Below are 6,848 nucleotides of genomic sequence, written 5' to 3' on the forward strand. Positions count from 1 at the left end.
CATTTGAGCCCATCACTGCTGCCACTGTGTCAGTCCATCTCGTTGGGGTCTTCCTCTTTTTCTCTGACCCTCCATTTTACCAAACATGATATTCTTCTTCACTGACTGGTCCCTCATAACAATATGTCTGAAGTGTGAGAGACAAAGTCTCTCCATCTTGCCTTTCAGGGAGTATTCTGGCCGCACTTCTTCCAACACAGATTGGTTTGTTTTTGTCAGTCCATGGTACTTTGAATATTCTTCTCTAACACCATAGCGCAAATGCATCAATTCTTCTACAGTCTTCCTTATTCACTGTTTGACTTTCACATGCATTTGAGGTTATTGGAAACACCATGGCTTGGGCCAGGCACACCTTACTCCTGAAACTGATATCCTTGCTATTCAACACTTTAAAGAGTTTTTGTGCTACAGATCTGCCTAATGGAATACATCGTTAGATTCTTGACTGCTGCTTCCATGAGTGTTGATTGTTGGTCTGAGCAAAATGAAGTCTTTGACAACTTCAATCTTTTCTCCATTTACCGTGATGTATTTATTGGTCCAGTGGTGAGGGTTTTTGTTTTCTTTTCATTGAGATGCAACCCATACCAAAGGCTGTGGTCTTTGATCTTCATCAGTAAATATTTTAAGTCTTCTCTTCACTTTCAGCAAGCAAGGTTGTATCATCTGCATAGCACAGGTTGTTAATGAGTCTTCCTCCAATCCTGAGGTCACATTTTTCTTCATATAATCCAGCTTCTTGGATTATTTGTTCAGCATACAGATTGAATAAGTATGGTGAATGAATACAACCCTGTGGCACATCTTTCCTAATTTTAAACTACTTAGTGTTCCATTTCATTATTAGTAACCAAAAGTGGGAGTGTGGAGCCCTGGAGTTGGGCCTCAGGCCCCCTGACCTGGGAAGAGGGTTTCACAATGTCTCTCTTCCCACACTTTAGGGCAGTTGAGAACCTGTCTCTCCGAGACTATTTCTCTAAGTCTTGAGCTTGCAACATTATTCTCTTTCTCTAAAACTTCTGACTTCTACTTCCTATTCTTCTACACAGAGTAAATGCAAAGATTCTGCAAGGCCCTGAGGCGGCACATGAACCCTCAGGTTATTTATTACATTGTGAATATCTCCAACAAACTCTTAGTTGGATCCTACTAAGAATTTAGCTAACCCTTGCCAGAGTCTCTGCTTCCTCTTTTACTGCTCAGTATACACATCTCTAAGGAGCTCTGGTGGCATAGTAGTTACTAATCGGGCTGCGAACCTCAAGGTCAGCAGTTTGAAACTACCAGCTGTTGCAAGAGAGGAAGGTCTTTAGTAAGATGGATTGACACAGTGGCTGCAGCAATGGACTCAAACAGAGCAATGCCTGTGAGGATGGTGCAGAGATAGACAGTGTTTCATTCTATTGCACATGGAGTTGCTATGAGTCGGTACCAACTTGATGGCGTTTAACAACTTTCTGACCATGGAGCCCCTGGGTGGTCCAAATGACGTGGCTGTTAACGGAAAGGTTCGTTTTTAGGGTCTATCCAGAGGTGCCTAAGAAAGGAAATCATGGTGGTCTACTTCTAAAAAAGCAGCCACTGAAAACTCCATGGAGTGCAGTCCTATTTGCACATACATGGGTTTACCATGAGTGTAAATAGATTGAATAACAACCACGATGGTACACAGGGACAACAGTTCTCGTGTGTTCTCTTCTCTGGGTGAAAGGACTCTATTTCTCTACACTGGTGCTCGCCTGAACCCTCGTTGTCTTTGGAAATACATACTCCCAAGTTGAAACTTCCCTCTCTACTTGTGGTAGGACCTCTGGTAGCACAGTCGCTTCTTGGGAGAAAGCTGTAACTTTCAGTTCTAGTAAATATTTGTTGTTATTGTTAAGTGACGTTGATTTGGTTCCATGCCATAGCATAGGGTTTCTGAGGAGCGGCTGGTGAGTTTGAACCACTGACCTTGTGGTTGGGTGGGTACTCTATAGCACCACAGATCGGCAGCCTATGAGTCAGAACTGACTGGCTGGCACACAACCACCACCACCACCCCTTGTAGGGCAGAGATCCAGATGTTGTCTGGTGGTCCCTGAGTATGGAGGAGTGCATAGGTCCTCTAGGTGGCCACGCTAACATGAACCAACCAATCAGCTGTCATCCAATCTGACTCCTGATGACCCCATCTCCATGTGTGACTTCTCAGAAGCAGATCACCAAACCATTCTTGTGGGGAACCTCTGAGTGGGTTCAAACCACCAACGTTTTGGCTAGTAGCCCAGCACTTAACTGTTTGTGCCACTCAACAACTCCTTTGGCAGCACTACACTGCTCTCTAACTTGAGACCACCCAAGAGTGGAAAGGAAGCCACCATGCTTAGGAGCCCAGCCCTGATTGCTGCCACTGTCTCCCTTTATAGCTTCCAGGCTGTTCCTTCGCTCTGGTTGGCCAGGAGAGGAGCCAGCCAAGGAGCAAGATAGGAGCCAAGGATCCAGATATTACTGCTGGAAGCAGGAGAGGAAACTGCTGCCCGTGCTTGGCATTTGAGATGGCAGCTTAGCCAGCAGGGCTCCTGGGAGGAGCACCGAGGAGGGAACTGCCTCTGAAGCAGACAGATAAAGAGGTCGTGAGTGGAACACTCTCCACACGGCAATTAACAGGCAAAGATGGCACAAGGTGGACATTTCAATCCCGTGCTTGAGGCAGTGCCATCTGGGGCTTGGACTCCAGAGGTGGCCAGCAGCATGGCTCACGCAAAAGGTTGAACAGTTGGCATTTCTGGTTGAAAAGCCAGTTTTTGAAGGGTGATTTCTCAGCTCCTCTTATTAATAGAAAGCAGAATCTTCAGGTTGGCAAATAGAGCTCCCTCTGGCCGGGTGCACATTTTCACGCTCTCTCGCTTTCTTGCTTTACAGGCCCTCAAAAAAAAAAAAAAAGAAAGTAAATGAAATAAGCCTTGAGGTAGGCTCATGTTTTCACATTTAATGGGAACATGAAGGGTTGAATGGAGGGAGGTGCTCCAAGAGGCCAATCCCACAATCCCCTTCCCTTCCCAGGCCCTGTCTCCACCTCAATCCCCTCTCTACAATCCTCCTTAACATAAGGTTGGATCATTCTATTGCTCTAAAAATCTCAAAGCATACCAAGCTCTTAGTCAAGGAGATTCTAACTGCCCTACATTGGCATTCAGCATCTTTCATGGTTTCTCATTCTTTCTAGCAGAAGAAGCCAGTTTCCAAAGGAATATTTCCTAAGAGGATATGATTTCTTCATCTTCCAAAGCTTTGGAAGCTGGATAGTGCCATGACTGCTCCCCATCACCTGTCATTGCCCTGAATTGAGGGCAGAGCGCAGGCAGCTGCCCACCCCTGATCTGAACCCCCTGATTCTGGTGCTGGCGTTGCTGATCACGGGCATCGAGTTTGGCCCTTGCTCTTCTTTTTCCGTGGGCTTCAGAGTGGTGGAATGCTAGAGCTTGACCTGGCCATATTATAGCAGATGTTGCTAAGTTCCAGAGATGGGAAGAAAGTGCTCAAGGTCACACAGTCATTTACTGGGGTATGAAAAGTCCCATTTACAGGGACTTTCATGCATCGTGAAACCAGGCCTCAAACTGTTTGCATCTTAAATTCTCTTGTCACTGTGTTGGGAATGTAGTGGCGACTCTCACACATGCTGCTTGGTTGATTAATATCCTCCTGATTTCTTTTGGCTATCTTTAGCTGTCGCATGTAAAGAGAAATGAATTCAACATGAGCACATCTTATTGGAAGAAAGACCCATGGGAGGAAAGGGAGGGAGTTTTCTACCATTTCCCCTGCAGTCTTTGCCCCACTTCTTGCTGATTCCAGAGGCATTCACAGTTACTGCCTGTCCAAAGCCCCCAGGCTGAGCTGGGGAGGGCCCGCTTCCCACAGTGGCTCTGGCTGCTACTTGGTGGTGATCATTGGTGATTATCTCCCCTATAAACATGATGGATGGCCCCTTATCAGACAGTAAATCCAAAGCTAAGCAGTTTGTACTGGTTTGCAAATCAGCTCTTCTCTGTCCCGTGGCCCTGTGGAGAAGTTTGTGTAGGGCCATGCTAATGGTGCTGATGTTAATGCAGCATGTGACCACTGGGTCCCAGGATTCATGACTTTAATTACTTTTCTTCCAGGGGCCAAGTTTATTGTGGAGGCTGCAGGGACAGTGGGTTCCTCCTTCCTTTCATGTGCTCACCCCATAGGAGTTCTAACAAGAAGTTAATTTTCCAATCTCATTAAAAGCAGCATATTAGAGTGAACATGGCAAGGAGTGAGAATTGGAGAACTGGCTTCCCGAGGAAACTGAGGATGCGTGCAAAGGTCCCCAGGTTCCAGCAAGAGTCCTTAGCTCTGTGTTCTAGTCTCAGGTCTGTCCCTGACTTTGTTGTGTGATCTTGGGGAGGTCCTTTGCCTTCTTTACATCTCAGCTTTCTTATTTATTTGTGCATCATCTGCCTAGGAACTGACACAGTGATTTGGGAGCACTTGGGCTGTAATAGATTCTATTTATTGAGTGTGGACTCAGAGCACTTAGAGGTCAGTGTTCTTATTACATTATCCTCATTTAATAAAGAGGAGCCCAGAGCTCAGAGGTTAAATGATTTGCCAACAATCCCAAAGCTAGTGAGCACAGAACCAGACCTGAAACCCAGATCTGAGTCCCTAGCCAAGGCTTTTAACCACTATGTTCCCTGTACTGCTTCCTAGAACTTGAACTCTCAGTTTCCATTTTCCACATCAGTACAATGGGGTAGTCAGACCTGCCTTGACCCTCCCTCATAAGGATGCTCTGAAGCTATAAGATATTTTAAGACCCCTCAGCAGAAAATTCCAAACACCATCAGTTTTACCCAACTCCTGTCTGGTAATGAGTATGTCCCCAGTTGCTTGGCAGGGATAGAGCATTGCACAGAAAAAGGACAGTGGTGTGGGAGACCTGCCTTGGCCTTTGGGTAGGTTTCTAGTCACCTCCTCAATAATAGAGGGAAAGTCCTTAAAACTTCCCATCTCTTGATTCCTCATCTGTAAAATCAGGAGGTGGAACAAGACTAATGGTTCTCAAGTCTGTCTGCACTTCAGTAGCACTTGAGGAGCTTGAAAAATGTACTGATGTCCAGGCCCCCTTGGGACTGCCTCAGCGTTTTCCACAGCTCTGCCGGTGATTCTAATGTGCGGTCACGGTTGAGAACCACCAGGCTAGATAATCTCCCGGGTCCTTTTCAACATTACATTTCTATGTTTTTATAACTTATTGAGTGTCTACTATGCAGAATCAAATTAATTTGATGTACAAGCTCACCTTAAATTGAATTAAAGCCAATGCTGACAGTGGAATAATGGAAGAATCCGCTAATGAAGGCGGGGGTTTGGAATCGGGTGTGTCTCGTTTTTCTGATTTTGATCCTGAGCCAGCTCACTCTCAGTGAAAAAGGAGGCACCAATTCCCCTTCCTCACTCCATTTCTTCATCTGACAAATAGGATGTAGTCGCCACAGCAGCCTTTGCACAAATGTAAAACCTGGGTGGAAGGGCAAGCATGTTGTTGCTAAGTGCCATCGAGTAGGTTCCTACTCATAGTAAGCATGTAATCAGCTCTTATTAAGCCAGAGTATTTGGCAAGGTCTCCCTTCATAGACCCTCCTCCCCGCCCAATTCTTTAGCATATCTTGGTCCTGTTATTTCTGGCTGGAATGAATAAAAATTCTGTTATTATTTTACAAAAGAATTTGTGACACTGCTGAAGACTTTGGGGTCTCTGTAGAATGTTGCTGAACTCAGTCTTGGATATACTAATTATTCCCACCAAGAAGAGTGGACCCTCAGTCACATGTCCCCCAGTGGAACTAAAAATGTCACAGATTGGCAGGAATGGAATAAGCAAGGGTTTGCGGACCCAAAAAGTTTTAGCTCAAATACTACATCAGTCACTTCATAAACCTGCAAACTTCAAGTTTCTTATACTTTCAAAACCTCCATTTCCTTTCAGTAAAATGGGGATAGACATGATCTCACCTGCAAAAATTTTGTGAGAGAATTAAATTATAAAACTCTATAATGTGTTTAAGGATCCCTGGTAAAGCAATGGTTAAGTGCTTGGTTGCTAACAGAAAGGTCGGCAGTTCAAACCCCACCATCTGCTCTGTCATCCAGTGCTATTATGAGTGGGAATCATGACCACATGAACAATATGATGTGTCTAGATTTTGATGAGTTGGAATCATGACACATGTATTGTGTCTAGTCTTTGATGACTCAACTCTCTTATTCCTCAAGGCCTGAGGAAGGAGAACAGGCCCAAATCTAACCCTCTTCTCAGGTACACTCAGAGAAGATCACAAATGTTTCCTTTTTTGACTTCAGAGCATCCTCAAGAGGAAAGTAAGGCAGGTGGATTATGTCAGGCAAATCAGTGGTAGACTTTTCACCTTGGTTGCAGGATTCCCAGACAATGCATCTCATGTGATGTGGGGGCACTGTGGATTAATGCGCTGGAATGCAAGGTCGGTTTGAACCTCAAGGTCATTGGTTAAAGCTCACCAGCTGCTCCTGGGAAACCCTACTCAAGATCACTATGAGTCGGAACTGGACGGCACTTAGCAACATGATGTAGAACAGATTTCAGTGGTGCTTCCAAACTAAATGGAGTAGTAAGAAAAGCCTGGTAATTTACTTCCCAAAACCAGCCAATGAGAATCCTATGAATCACAATGGTCCAGACAGCATTTTATTCTATGGTACCTGGGGGATAGCTGCTAATAACAACAATAGGCTTGTTTTGTGGCCAATAACAATAGCAGTGGTCTCAGGGCTACCTTCTCATCTAACATGAT

The sequence above is a fragment of the Chrysochloris asiatica genome, unplaced genomic scaffold, assembly GCF_000296735.1.
Source record: "Chrysochloris asiatica unplaced genomic scaffold, ChrAsi1.0 scaffold00226, whole genome shotgun sequence".
In the NCBI taxonomy this organism is placed as follows: domain Eukaryota; kingdom Metazoa; phylum Chordata; class Mammalia; order Afrosoricida; family Chrysochloridae; genus Chrysochloris; species Chrysochloris asiatica.